Source organism: Sceloporus occidentalis, unplaced genomic scaffold (genome assembly GCF_023333645.1).
Source record: "Sceloporus occidentalis isolate IW3139 unplaced genomic scaffold, rSceOcc1.0.p SCAF_6, whole genome shotgun sequence".
Taxonomy (NCBI): domain Eukaryota; kingdom Metazoa; phylum Chordata; class Lepidosauria; order Squamata; family Phrynosomatidae; genus Sceloporus; species Sceloporus occidentalis.
This window is the reverse complement of record NW_028316986.1, coordinates 116,912,711-116,927,428: the sequence shown is the minus strand read 5'-3', so window position 1 is coordinate 116,927,428 and position 14,718 is coordinate 116,912,711.

Here is a 14,718-nt window from a genome sequence, read left to right as displayed (position 1 = left end):
ACAATTAAGAAATCACACAGGTGTAAAGGATGATATAATTTAGAAGTCTTGGGAGCCAAGGACAAAATTAAGGAATGTACATTGGTAACACCTGAGACTTGTTACTTGTACAAGGTAATCAGATGATGTTCATGGGTTGGACTTGAGTATGGGATGAACAAAAGTCTACCAATCATTGTGAATGTACACACCCACTGGTTGGTAATTGTCTAGTGGGTGGTAACAAACATTTGCTATAATAATTGCCAGTTTTGCTAATGTAACTTGTGGGTAGTTGTGGAGTATTGGTAGAGTGTAGAGATATTGTGGATTGTTGGGCATATAGAGATAGTAACTGTATATAGTAGAATAAAGTAGATCTTTTATCTAAGACTACTGAGTTGTGTTGGTGTCTTGAGTGAAGATACAAGAACCAGCAGAATCCTGGTGGTGTTTGGAGACATCTGAAGAAGAAGAGTGAGAAGGCTTGGGGAAGATTGTCAGGGTCTTCAGGCTATTCTCAGAAAACTCTGCTGCTTTGGGAGAAAGCAATAATCACTGACCAAAGCTGGTCAGTTCAGCTTCAATAACAAGGTGGTGAGTTACAGCCTGAGGTGTAGAGCAACAACTCCCATCATCCCTGACATTTCTCCCTCCATGACATTTTCTCCTACTGAAACAAAGAAAAGAAGTAAAAAATAAGAAGAAAAGGGAAAAAACAAAAACAAACAAACAGCCGTCTGAACATAGGAAAGCCATCTGTTCTTGTTCTTTGCATCCTCCCCTCTGTATGAGGAAAATGGAAGAGATGGTAGAATTCTATTCAGAATAATATCCCTTTATTTATTATATTTTAATCTCACTTTTTTATTTAAAAAAACAACACTCAAGGTAACTAATGAATATCAATATAATCATGCTGGTGATTATAAGATAATCATCAATAAATGCTGACATAAGTCCAGATGGAGAAGATTTGGGATCAACAACATGTCTGCTCAGTCACCAAGTCTCAGAGTCATTACTGTATCCCCCTATCTCTCTGTCTTTCTTCCTGTCATCTATTTTGTTACTTAAAGCAGCTATCCACGTATGAATAAATGACTATGAAGTAAACATACACATTAATTTTCACAGTTTGTGTAGGACTGTATTATACTTGTTTTCATTTTGAAAAATGAGACACTTTGACACATGATTTGAAACTATACTTTAACTGCCAGGAAATACTCTCACCATTTGCAATCTGTGCTAAATTTGAAACAGAAACACATGTCAAACAAATCCAAATGAACTCTTTTATGCTCTCCCTCCCTCTCATTTGAAGAAAACATTGCGATATTCTCTGTCCCTCCTCCTCAAATTTCTGTAAGGCAGTGCTTCTTAAACTGTCTGATGTGGGGGACCCAAAGGGATTTTCCCTCTATGTGCCATGAACTCTTGGGGGAAAAAACCTGCCCCCCCCCCCCCGCCAAAAAACCCCAACCTGTCCACAGTCTGGCAACCAACAGTTCATAGACTGGCACTGGTCCACCAACACCACTCTTCAGTAGCACATCTCTAACGAAAGGCGATGCAGATTGGCTGTGAAATCGAAGGCCTTCATGGCCAGCATCCATAGTTTTTTGCGGATTTTTCGGGCTATGAGGTCATGTTCAAGAAGAGTTTATTCCTGAGCTGCCATAGCTCAGTTGCTTGTGAAATGTCAGAAATAAACTCTTCTAGAACATGGCCTCATAGCCCCCAAAACCCCACAAAAAACTACAAATGTTGCTTTCTATTGGCATAATCTCATTAGACCTGAGTTCTAAGGGTACAGTACCATGTCTACTTCACCTATAACAAAGGAGAGTGGAGCAAAACGTTTACTTTTGAAATCTAGCTGTTCCTCCCTGCTTAAACCCTTATGAAGAAATTCAAGATAGGTAAGCAGTTCAGTGCTGGAGAATGGCAGGAATGCATAGCTTTCAAAGTGGTACAGTTGGTCCTTCTTATCTAAGGATTCTTTATCTATTGATTCAACTGTCCACAGCTTGAAAATGTTGTTAAAAAATATAAATTCCAAAAAGTAAACTTTAATTTTATTATATTATATAAAGAACATTTTACCACACCACTGTATTTAATGGGATCTGAGCAGTTTGAAATGCATCCTGCTGTGCCACCCAGTGTGTCCACTGCTGTCATGGTTCACTCACTCTGAGGTCTGAATGAGGTGCCCAGCCATGTGATTGTTGGAATAGGGTCAAAGTAAGAGAAGGCAGAGGTAATGGAGGAAAATAAGAACCATGGGCTGAGATAATGGGTGGAGATGAGGGAAGTTCTGGGACCAGGATACTCTGAACTGCCCCTGGAGTATCCTGGCCAGTGCAGACAGGCAGTGGCATCACTAGGGGGTGCAGACCACACCGGGTGACACCTCAGAAGAGGGGTGGCACATGGCTGAACAACCCCCCGCCACACGCCATTCTATTCACAAGTAGAGTGGTGTGTGGCAGCAAAGTGAGGGGGCATGCCTTTTTGGCCCCACCCCAAGACACCCTACCCCCTGCACCAGATGACATCCTGGACAGTGATGCTACTGCAGACAGGACTTTAGTGCATGTTCACCGTTTCCCACATCTGATATAGAATTAAGCAATATATGGATGCTTATATATCTGGTTGTGTTGTATGAAGTTACATTTATTTTGTTGGGCTGATGGGGATTTTAATTGTTCCTTCATTTTTGTTTTGATCTTTATCCTGGGAGCTCTTTCTCACTACACAGTTATAGCAATATGATTCCACTTTTAACTGTTGTGGTAACATCCCATGGAATTCTGGAATGTGCAGTTTATCAAAGAGCATTTTGAATTCTCAGCCTTTAGTGCCTCTGACCAAACTATAAATTCCAGTATTTCATAGGATAAAACCATGGTGGTTAAAGTGAAATATAGTACTACATTTGTGTATTATGAGTGGGCTCCTGGAATCCAAACCAGTTAGCTCAGGGGTAGGCAACCTTTTTGAGCCGGGGGGCCAGGTTGCTGTCCCTCAGACAACTGGGGGGCCGAAGCCGGGGGTGGAGCTTCCACCCTCCGGGGACGGAGCCGCATGCCAGGGGCGGAGCTTCCAACCTCCAGGGGCGGAGCCACATGCTGGGGTGGAGCTTCCACCCTCCAGGAGCGGAGCTTCCACCGAAGCATCATCATCATTATCACCACTACTATCATTGTTACAGCAGACCTTTCAGCAATAAATGCACCAAAAATACACAGAAATGCACTTTGGAAAGTCACACTCCTCCTCCTCCTCTTTCTCATTGAGAGGGAATTTTGCAGAAAGAACACCAAGGGCAAGTAAATAATAATAATAATCATAATAATATTAAAGTTACAGGCATGCAAATTACTAAAATGCAATTCAAAATTAAAGGCAGCAAGCATGCACTGTCTCAACCCAGAAAAACACAAGTAGTTGGTGTAGCTTCGGCTAACCCCCTCCCCCAATGAACCAACCTCTCGCTGTGGCTCCCTTTCTCCCTCGCTCTGCACTCCTTCTGCCTCTCCTCCTTTCCCTGCTCTTAGGGAGGAGGAGGAGGAGGGTGGAGGGCGAGGTGGAGCCTGCTCCAGGGGCTGCACCGGGCCTCCTAGATGGGTGCCGCCATTTTGTTTTTCAAAATGATAACGAAGTCTCGCGTGACCTTTGCCCGGAGCGGCGGAAAAACGGGGCAATCGGTGGCAGGACTGCGCAGGGGTTGGTGGGAAGGCCTCGGCGGGCCGGATCCAGCCCGCGGGCCATAGGTTGCCTACCCCTGAGTTAGCTAAACACTAAGCAAACAAAGGGATTCAGCAGACTTCAATTTGATTTAATTTTACTTAAAGTCACAGAATCATAGAGTTGGAAGAGACAAGGGTCATCCAACTTGTAAGCTTCCCTGATATCTTTTTGGCACAGTGTGGAGTAAAAACATTTTAATTAATGAATAAGGTAGATAAAGAGGAGTGAAAGCAGTAATAACACCAAATCCTGGGAAAAAAGAAAGTATATAGACTTTTCAAGAGATTTTGCTGCCTGAAACAGATCAGCAAATGGCACTCCGGTGCTAGCCAAGATGATTTATTGCCTGAGATGGACATGGAAAGAGTGTCTTATACTTTGAATTAAATTGCATCTTTTGGCATGTGAGGGGAAAAAAAACCCTCACAAGCAACTTATCTCATCCCTGACAGTAAAAACACACTAATAACATAAGGAATAAATAACAATTTGTATCCCTATTATGACATACACAATTTTCTTCCTGATGTGGCTGTATCACTCACCTTCCTGGTAGTTTGAACTGTGAGCTCTCTCACCATGAAGGTGCACAGTACTTAGTCAAGCTATTTATGTTCAAGAAAAAAAATCACAACTGCTCCTCTATCCAGTAAAAGTACACCATATAGCTTAATTAATCACAGTTTCTTATCTTTCCACGACTTTCCAAATTGGCTGCCTCGTGCAGCTGCCCCATTCTGCTTAAGTGTAGGTCCAGTCCTTATTTTTTCTCTTTTTATTGTTGTTGTGTGCTTTCATGTCACTTCTGACTTATGGTGACCCTAATGCAAACCTATCAGGTTTTTTTTTCTGGGGATGTGGGTTTCCATGGCCTAGTGAGAGATCAAAACCTGATCTCCAGAGTTTTAGTCCAGCGCTCAAACCACTACACCACGACGACTGTCTTTGTGGGCTCTGTAATTCTAGCATCTTTTATGCTAATAATAATGATTATCTCCATTCAGTGTAACCAACTTGCAGGCAGAATCCATCCTTGACCTTGTTCTTTGATGAAAGGAGACAAGCCTCTCATGTGTTCCTCCAGAGAGTCTTTCTGATCAGCCCTCTATCCTGTGGTACAGTTCACTGACAATATTTTTTTTATCTTATGGCAACTTTATTGGGGGGGGGGGGGGAGAATGGGACTGTTTTGCTCTTGGTCTGTTTGCTAAAATTAAATATTTATTGAATTTGTAAGAATGAACAAGCTGTACATCACAATAACACATTTATCTGACAACACGACTTGTAAATCTTCCCCACAACTTCAGGGAGAATTTTGTTTATTAATGCAGAGCAAATATGGAAATGGATTGTGCCCTGGGAAATGTTTTTATTGAAGTGCAAAAGATAAGGGGGAGACAGCTCTAACTTTAGTATTAATTCTTATTAAAGTGAGTTTCTGATACAGCTAAGATAAAACTTGTAGAACACATGGCCGGGTTATTTTAAATGTTGCACTTAACATTCTTATAGAAGCTGTAAGAAAAAAACATGGCTGACATAGCAGGGGGAATTCTGGCAACTGTGGTCCAGAAAACTAATTTTGGCATTCCTGGAGTGCTCCTTTTCATTGATGGGGAAAACAACCTATCAATGGCCCGTTCCACACAGGCGTAAAATACGTCCCCAGAATGTACTAGGGTTAGGAAAGGAGATGTACATTCTACACGGGCGCCACCGTCTTGACGTCGTGGACGCCTAGTGTCCGCATGTCGCATGTTGCTAATGAAGTCGCAAGTGCGCCATTGTGTCAGCGCGCCGCAACAAGAAGCACCATTTTGGGAGTTCTTTTTTGTGGCACGGAGGAGCCTCGCGGTTTGGCCGCTGAGGCTCCTCTGTGCAGCAAATGAAGGCGCAGGCAGACCGCCCATTTTGGGCGGTCTGTAACATGCAAATGTTTCACAATTGTACTACTTTTCCACTATTGATTCATCTGTGAAAAGTTCCTTCTGCTGCATCTCCAATTTGCAGGCAGCCACGAGGTGCAAATGGGTGTGATTATGCTCCTCTCCCCCTTCCTACTTCCAAGCAGGCTTCCCCCCTTCCCCATATTTCATTTCATTTCCTTTCCTTTCACTTTTACTTAAATGATTGTTGTGACTGCCAACTGACAATATTGTTTTTAAAAAATAGACTGAAAAGCATGCTGGGAAGGGCATAGGGCAAGAATATAAGGTTAAAAGGCCGGCATGCAGAAGACAGAGCCAAGGACTATAGCAGCACCATGGCATGGTTGAAGACCTGTGCAAAAATGACCGTTCCCAAAGCAGTATATTTGCATTTCCTATACTAATGCTACTGTGGCATCTTAGCGCAGAGTGATAAAGTCCCCACTCTCTTCTTCTTTAATGTCCTTTCTTTCTACTTCTAAAATAGATTTACAGTGAGAAATTACCTTTGCTGGTACTTCTGCCATTGCTTCTTAACATCCGATTAGTTCTTATTTTGCCTGTTTGCCTCATCTTAATAGCTATGCATTTATCTATAAATTTCAGACAGACTTAACTTTTTTTTAAAAAAAAGATCAATCACAGAGTAAATGATTATTTTTTTCATTGCCACTGATATATGCTTTCTCCATTTCTTTGCATCTGAAATATTTCCATGGCTGTATTATATATAATGTAGGACAACAGGCACAAATTGCAACAGGGAGCTGTAGGCATCAGGCGAAAATGTATTTCTTTCTCACTACTGTCACATGCAATGCTCAAGGAAGTATCCTACCTATTGGGGGCAGCCTAAGAAATTTTGCTGCAGAGTCCGCTGACCAGTCCAAGTCAAGATACATAGTATTCTGACAATATTGTTTATTTTGTTTATTTTGTCACACAAGACATAAAAAGTTTATTTTGTCACACAAGACATAAAATCCTGTCTTTCTTGTAACACCATTCCCACCTGGAAACTCATGACACAGTAAATCAATTTATTCCCACTCCATCTTCCTTTCTACACCTATTCCCCTGTAAATCTATTCTGCCCTCCCTTCTAAATCAATCAGGATTTTTTTTTTAAAAAAGAAAAAATTTGCACAAAATTTCAAAACATTTTTTCCCCTCAAACTGCAAATGTATTGTGAGCCAAGGAGTGCACTGGATTAATCTGGCATCAGTCTGGGAGGTGCTGATCAGGTCAATTCACAGTGGAATACCCAAAGATGGACTTTTCCAACACTCCTGTTTGCAGGAAAGATATAACTGCATTCAGTGTTGCTTACTCTTATGCAGTGCACAGGTCTGCAGCCTAAACTTTCCCTGTGAAAAATAACATTGGGATTCATGTCTCTTTAACAAAGAAGGACCAAAAAGAAGGAAAGTGGGTCTCCTGCCTTTTACCTGTGTTTTGACTAGTGGAAAAATTATCCTCTTTTTTGTCTTCATCCTTACACTTAATCGAAATCATTTGTGTCCTCTTCAATATTATACTTGTCCCAGTTTGGCAAGGACATTCCCTTTTAATCATCTGCCATCCCACTTTTTAAAATGGGTTGCTTTTAAAATGTCTCTCCTCCTCCCCTTTTCTCCTCCCACTTTCCTCCTTTCTCTTGGGTTTACTTCATTTGCTGCAAACTGATTTCAAATTGCCAGTTTCGTTTTCACTCAGTTAACTCAGAGGAGAGGAGAGGAGAGGAGAGGAGAGGAGAGGAGAGGAGAGGAGAGGAGGGTCCAGAATTTCACTTTTCCCTGTAGCTTCAGGCAAAGGCAAACTGCTTCAGCCTCTCCTAGCTTGTGTGTTCTTCTCCATTAATAACTTTTGCTCTCTTGGCCACACCTGTCCCAGTTTTCATCCATCATGTGAGTATGATGTCACAAGTAAATAAGAAAATAAACAAAACACAGCCATAATGCTTTTAAAGTTGACTAACAGTTCCACAGGAAAATGTACATTCCAATAGGCAGCCTCTCTTCAAGTAGAATGATTGAGGCGGCTCTGCACTGTAGAATTAATGTAGTTTGATACCAATTTAACTGCCATGACTCAATGCTATGGGTTTGTAGTTGAGAGCTATTTGGCCTTCTCTGTCAGCAAGCTCTGGTGCCACAACAAACTAGAAACCACAGCATTTCATAGCACTGAGCCATGGCAGTAAAATAGACATTACGTCTGCAATACAGATGCAGCCAGAGACTTCCACTCACTTACTTCCCCAACAGTATTACTCTCAGCATTACTAAGGGTGCCAAGAGTGTGTGGGCAAAGGCATGCATGATCTAGTGGTTCTGCTACCCCAGGAGCTGCCTGCTGAAGAAATTAACTCAGAAAATAATTATGTGATGGCATCCAGGTTGTGCAAACCCCTCATGTGTTTCACCTCCGAGCAAACAGTTTTTAAAACAGCCATGAAATTCATTTTGCAATGAATTAGCACATTAAACCAAACAGTTAGATAAATAATAACTACAATAATGATAATAATAAAAAAGATGGAGAAGGTATAATCCAGAAATTTCAGGGAAGCATAGAACAGCAGCTTATTTCAACTAGCCACCTGTTACCACTCAAGCCTGAGGTGAGTCTTAAGAACCACTTGCAGTCTGAAAATCAGCTCTGCTTATAATGTTGGGGCAGAAAGAAGTGCCTATGGCCTGCTACTATCTGAAAAGTCTTCAGAGAAATGAGTCTGCTAACCTAAAAAGGTTGGGGGGGGGGGGAAGAACTGGATTTCACCTGGCTGTTCCAGATAATGGAATTGCTATTTTTCAAGTTTTTATAGCAATATGTACCTTACACTATTAGGAAAAGTGGAGAGTGGTAGAAAGAGAGGAAGACCACATACTACATGGATAGACTCAATCAAAGCGACCATGGCCCTGAGCCTGCAGGACTTGAACAGGGCAATAGAGGACGGGAGAACTTGGAGATGTGTCATACACAGGGTTGTCCTGAGCTGAAGTTGATTCTAGGAGAGCTAACAATACTTGAGAAGTGGGAACCTTTTAAGGCCTGATTCCCACTTACAGATAATTCAGTGTGTGATCCAAATCAGTGGATTGATTCGACTGCGAAGCGTGGTTCCCACTACATTTGCCCTGACTGCATTTTTTCCCTCTAAAATAATCCACTTGTGGTTTACATTCATACATAAATAAATTCAAAATGGACCCTGTCCACCTCCCCGAAGGGGAAATTTAAATCAATTCCGATCTGCATATGGTTCACACTTACACGGAATTGATTTATCAAAAAGGATGCAGAAAAAAAAAATCAGCGTCAAAAAAGACACAGGTTAAATGGGTCTGGTGCATGGCTCCATCACTGAATCGCTTCAGTGATTCGATTTAAGTGGGAACCTGGGTCATTTGAACCAGTTCAAACTGAATTGTGATCCAGTTTAAAAGGTAGTGGGAATGAGGCCCAAGAATCCATTGTGTGTGTATAGAAAGGGGTTGGGGTTTGAGGGAAAGTTCTTTCCCTTAGCCACTTATCCACATTTCTCCTGATGCTTTTATACTATTACAGTGGGCCCTTGGTATCCACTGCAGTTTGGTTCTAGGGCCTCCCATGTATACCAAAGGCTCAAGCCCCATTAAATACAGTGGTATAGTATAGCCTGGAGTCCATGAATCTATACACAATGGGCATGACAGTGTCAGGTTTACCCACGGCAATTCTTGCCAGGATCTTCTGGACTTGAAGTATACAATGCTCAGATTTATGCACCAAGTTTAAAACAGATTGTAGGGACAACATTTGATCCTGGAAACAATCAGCAGTAGCCATTTCTTGCAATATTGCAATGGAGATTGAGGAACATGGCTGTAGATGTGTTTGCATATGGGAGGACAACTTTGTATGGTGTGAGAGAAGAAAAAAAACAGCCTGGCAGGGCTAGTTTAAGACATTTTGCTCCCTGTGGGGATACAGCAAATTCCTGCCTCTCCCTGTGAGCCAAGGCAAGGTGTGCAGTACTCAGTCATCCAAATTATTTTGGTGTAGAAGTCAGAAGATCTGATAAACCCATTTTCCCCTTCCCTGGCAGTAAAAACACAATGCTTGAAATGAAATAGCTAACAATTTGTTGCCTTTTCATTACACCCAGAATTTTCTGCCTAAGGCCAAGATTCTATTGTGTCATTACCCTGGAATAACCTCTTCTGTCAGTGGCTAAGTTTTCTTTATTCTGGTAGAAGGTTAGTATCCCAAATATCTTTATGTAATTATTTCCGATACATGTGGAAGGTTGCACAACATTTTGCACTTATCGCTGAATGCACAAATGTGATAATAGAGTCATAGAATCATAGAGTTGGAAAAGACCCCAGGGGCCATCAAGTCCAATCCTCTGCCGTGCAGGAACTCACAATCAAAGCATTCCCGACAGATGGCCATCCAGTCTCTGTTCTAATTAATACACGCTGCAGACATAATCCAGTTTGAGGCCACTTTAACTACCCTGGCTCAATGCTAGAAAATTCTGGGAACTGCACTTTTGTGAGACATTTAGCCTTCTCTGTCAGAGAGCTCTGGTGCTGCACAGAACTACAGTTCCTAGAATCCCCTAGCACTAAACCAGGGCATTTAAAGCAGTCTCACACTGGACTATTTCTGCAGTGTGTTTCAGACTTCTGTTTAAAAACTTTCAAAGAAGGAGACTCCACCACACTCTGAAACTGTCGAACAGCTCTTACCATCAGGAGGTTCTTCCTACTGTTGAGCTGGAATCTCTTTCCCTGTAGTTTGAATCCATTGCTCCGGGTCCTAGTCTCTGGATCTGCAGATCCTTAATATTTGGATGGTACATATCTCTAACTGTTAGCTTGAGGTTGTCACTGTACAATTACTGGCATAATAGTGCAATCTGTTGCAGCAGTACAAGTGCAATTTCTTTCTGCTATACAAGTGCTGAATCTCTCTGTCACACAGGTGCACAAAGTTTGTCCTTTAATGGATGTTAGATTCTCCCTCTATCTCTAATTGCTCTAAATAGGATCGATGTTACAGAGAATTACTGCTAATCTGAAAGTATTTTTCTTTCCCTTTCAGTCCTGTCTGAATAGTTGCTGATTTTTTTAGAATTACTGGTTTTCTTCTCTCCACCTCTTCCTCTCGAATTATTACTTCCCACAAACCCCATGTATCAAAATTGTAGAGTTCCAGCACTAAGAGAGATTGACTGCTTATTTTGTGAGCGCCTCCTTCTGCTGAAGAATGTTCCATTCATGTTAACAATGCATTACGAAGTATGCCTTTATGAGTTCAGTGAGACTTAATCCTAGGTAAATGTGGATAGGATTGTAGTCTGAGTGAAAAATTCTAAAATAATTTTGTAATGCATGGATTTATTTTTGGCATAATGTTTTAAAAACATTAAATTGCATTATACATTATTCTGCTGCCATTCAACCATTTACTCACATTTTAATCTTAACAATAACCCCATGAAGTAAATTAATCTAAGGGGCTGTGATTGGCTCCAGGTGACTCCATGAGTGTTATGGTGAAGCTGGTTTTTGATTTAATATACCATTGACTCACTGTATCAATGGAATCTTTATCCATGGATTCAACCATCCAAGACCTGAAAATATTTTTAATAATATATGTTCCAAAAAGAAAACCTTGATTTTGCTGTTTTATATAAGGGACACCAATTTACTTCACTATTATATTTAATGGGACTTGAGCATCCACAGATTTTGGTATTTATGGGGGGTCCTGGAACCAAACCCATTGGATACCAAGGCCCCACTGTATAACGTGCATTGGGCAGATAAGGTGGATGTGAATAGAGAGCTCATGCAGTGAGCATGAATCTAAGAGAAAGCTGTAATTTTGAGCAGAGTCTAATAAAGGCACTTTGATTTTACAATAATGTATTATATATTGTTAATAATTCTATTTGGGTGAGCACACACACACACGTGCACACAGAATATTGTATGTATTGATTTGGTTTCTTTTTCCTTTGTTCAAGCTTTCCTGCTTAGAACATAATTTCCAAGGTTTCTCTGTTTAAAATACTAGTTTTGTGTATTCTGCCTCATTAATAACATTTGCCTTCCTGTTTCCTGGCCACATGCTTTTGACCACACTCTAATGTTGCTCAGCTACGTGGGTCCCTATTTTCATCTGTGAGATGTTGTAGGCTATGAAGTAGGCCCAAGATATTTCACTGTTGAGATGCAGAACTAGATGGCATACCACCCCCAAATTCCATGTACAAATGATGATTGTTAGAAAATCCATTCTTTCTTCAAAACTGGAAACAAGACAGAGAATGGGGCAAGGCAAGGCACGTGGCAGACAGCTCGATACTTCAGCACCTCACCTCCATCTTCTCTCTGAGACAGCTGCCTCATTCTGTAAAATGTCATGGGCAGCCCTGTTTATCCAGCGATACATGTGTGGTAAAAACTAATTTTAAAACACATTAAGTAAAGGCTATAAATCATAATCTTTATTTAATGGCTTTTAAAATGGGCTTAACCACATAGGTATTGATCAAGAATTCCTGGAGTCTTTCAAATGAGGAAAATGACTTCAAATGCTATCATCTTATCTGATTAGCACATAAACTGGCTAAATGGCACAATTAGGACTAGAATCTTCATGAACTAAGCAGCTACAATTTGATTTATATTTTAATCCACAGAGCCACAGATTGTCAACACCCATTGGTATGAAACCATGTGCCACAAGCTCTCTTTCTTCTGGATCTCACTGGTCTAGTAGAAGCCACCTTAGCATGAATATTAAAACACAGAAAGTCACTTTCAGCGTGTGAGAAGTGATGTGTCTGTCGCTTTCTCTCAGCATTCATGTGTTTTGCCTGGGAGGCTGGCACTAAAAACCACATGAAACCAAGTTGGATGAAAGGCCACAACTTTATTAGCAACAACAAACCAGAACAGAAGGGTTGGCACAAAGCATAAGGTCAGGATCTGAAGCATCGAATAATCCCACGGTTAATCGATAAGCAGCATACCTGGTGACCGCCAGGTGTTGGGATGACCTGGGGCTAAGGAACACCAACTAGCTGCCATCACACCAGGCGCTCTCTTGTTCTCCAAGCCCCTAATCACCGGGTGGCTTAACCATGTTGTGGCCCCCGCAATGGCCACAATGCATGCCCAGCTCGCCCCCGGGTCCCTATTGACTCCCAAACCAGTGCTCCATAGCCCTGGTAACCAAACCAACCAGATCCTGGCCTATGCTGCCACCCCAAGTTGTGACAGAAAACCCCAAGCAGAGGGTGGGTGGGAGAGCCAAGCTGCAAATGGCTGCGGGGCCTGGCTGCATGGCCCTTAAATAGGCCAAGGCCCCACCTCCTCACCCCATGGTGAGGCTCCTCCTCCAGGGCAGCCCAACCAATGAGCTGCCCTGGAGGACTGAAGCCTCACCATAGAGGCTTCCTCCACCCCTACAGAGCAGTGCGGGCGGAAGGGGCGGAGGACGGCTCCAACCAGGAAGTTGGGGCCAGGGAGCCGCGCTAGCTCCTGGCAGCAAAGCGGCCAGTCTGCGCAGTCGGGCAGCCACGTTTTCCTAAAGTAATTATCCCTGGCCCATAAACAGTGTTAAATATGCTGAGGGCATGCACATGATGGGATTCATATACTCTGAATCCAATGGAAAGAAACTGATATTTTTCATTAGGCTCCCATTTCAATTTTCTTTGTTTATTGTGGAATGGGGGGCAGTCTCCCAATTAGGAAGAAGCAAAGACTGGACTACAAAAAAAGTTAATGACTGGAAAACTGTTGAGGATTTACACATAGTAGTTATGGTACTTCACAGTGAATCCAATCATGACCTCTCAATTCATACTTACCATGAAGCAGCCTCAACAATTGATGGAGATCTGTTACCTGTTGATTGGGAAACAGATGACTGATGTTCCCTCCTGTGAGTGTTCTATGGTGTGATAGTGGTAGATATCACTCACACAAGGCGGTGGTTAAGACCACTACTCAGTTGGTTCCTGATCAACAGGGGAACAGACATCCATTGAATGCAGCAGCTCCAGCAAGTAGAGATCAGGGGACCTTCACTAGGGGCAGCATAGGGATTGTGAATATGAAACAGTCATGGGTTTGTAGCTCTAGGTTACTATTCATAACTCTCCAGCCAGCCCATAGTTATTAAAACTTCATGATATTCTGATTGGTATTGGGGAAAAATCATTATTTTAAAATTCAGTTTAATGGCATGGATAGATTGGTAGATTGCAACTCAGAGTGACATTTTTCAAATAAAAAAAAATCCCTCAATGAACGGCAGACATGATGACTATAGTTTTTGCTACCTGTTTGAACCTATGGCCATTTGTGGATTATCTCCTCTATCAAGTGTAATTGAACATTTCTACTGGAGTAGAATGAAGTGGATAGAAAGGATCAGGGGAAAACCAGATGCTACCTTTCAAAAGGAGCTGGTTACTTTACTCACTATTCTTATCACCCATCAAGTTGTTAGTTCTTATTCCTATTGCATTATTCTGAATTATTCATTACTAACAATAATTACTTCTTGCTGTTAGTGTTGTGCCATTGGAAAATACTCTCTCTTTTACCCAAGTGGCTAAGTAACTTCTTGCACCTTGAAAATTCTAGGAAAATGAAAAGATATTAATTACAAAGCAGTCCTTCCTGGTTCAACAACCCACTCTAACCCCAGTTTTTCAGATGTAGGAACTAATCGCACAGCTTCCCAGCTTTGCAAATTGGCTAGCTGAAGTTCTCCCTGGTTGCCGCCGCTGAGAAAGAGCCGGCTGCAGCCTGGAGGACAAGGGGCCCTTGTCCTCCAAGCTGCAGCCGGCTCTTCCTCAGCGGTGGCGACCAGGAGGACAAGGCCAGGCCCCTTTCTCCTGGTCTCCGCCGCCGAAGGAGAGCCGGCTGGGCCTGGAGGCCCCTTGTCCTCGAGGCTGCAGCCGGCTCTTCCTCAGCGGCGGCGACCAGGGAGAACGGGGCCTGACCTCCTCCTCCCTGGTCGCCG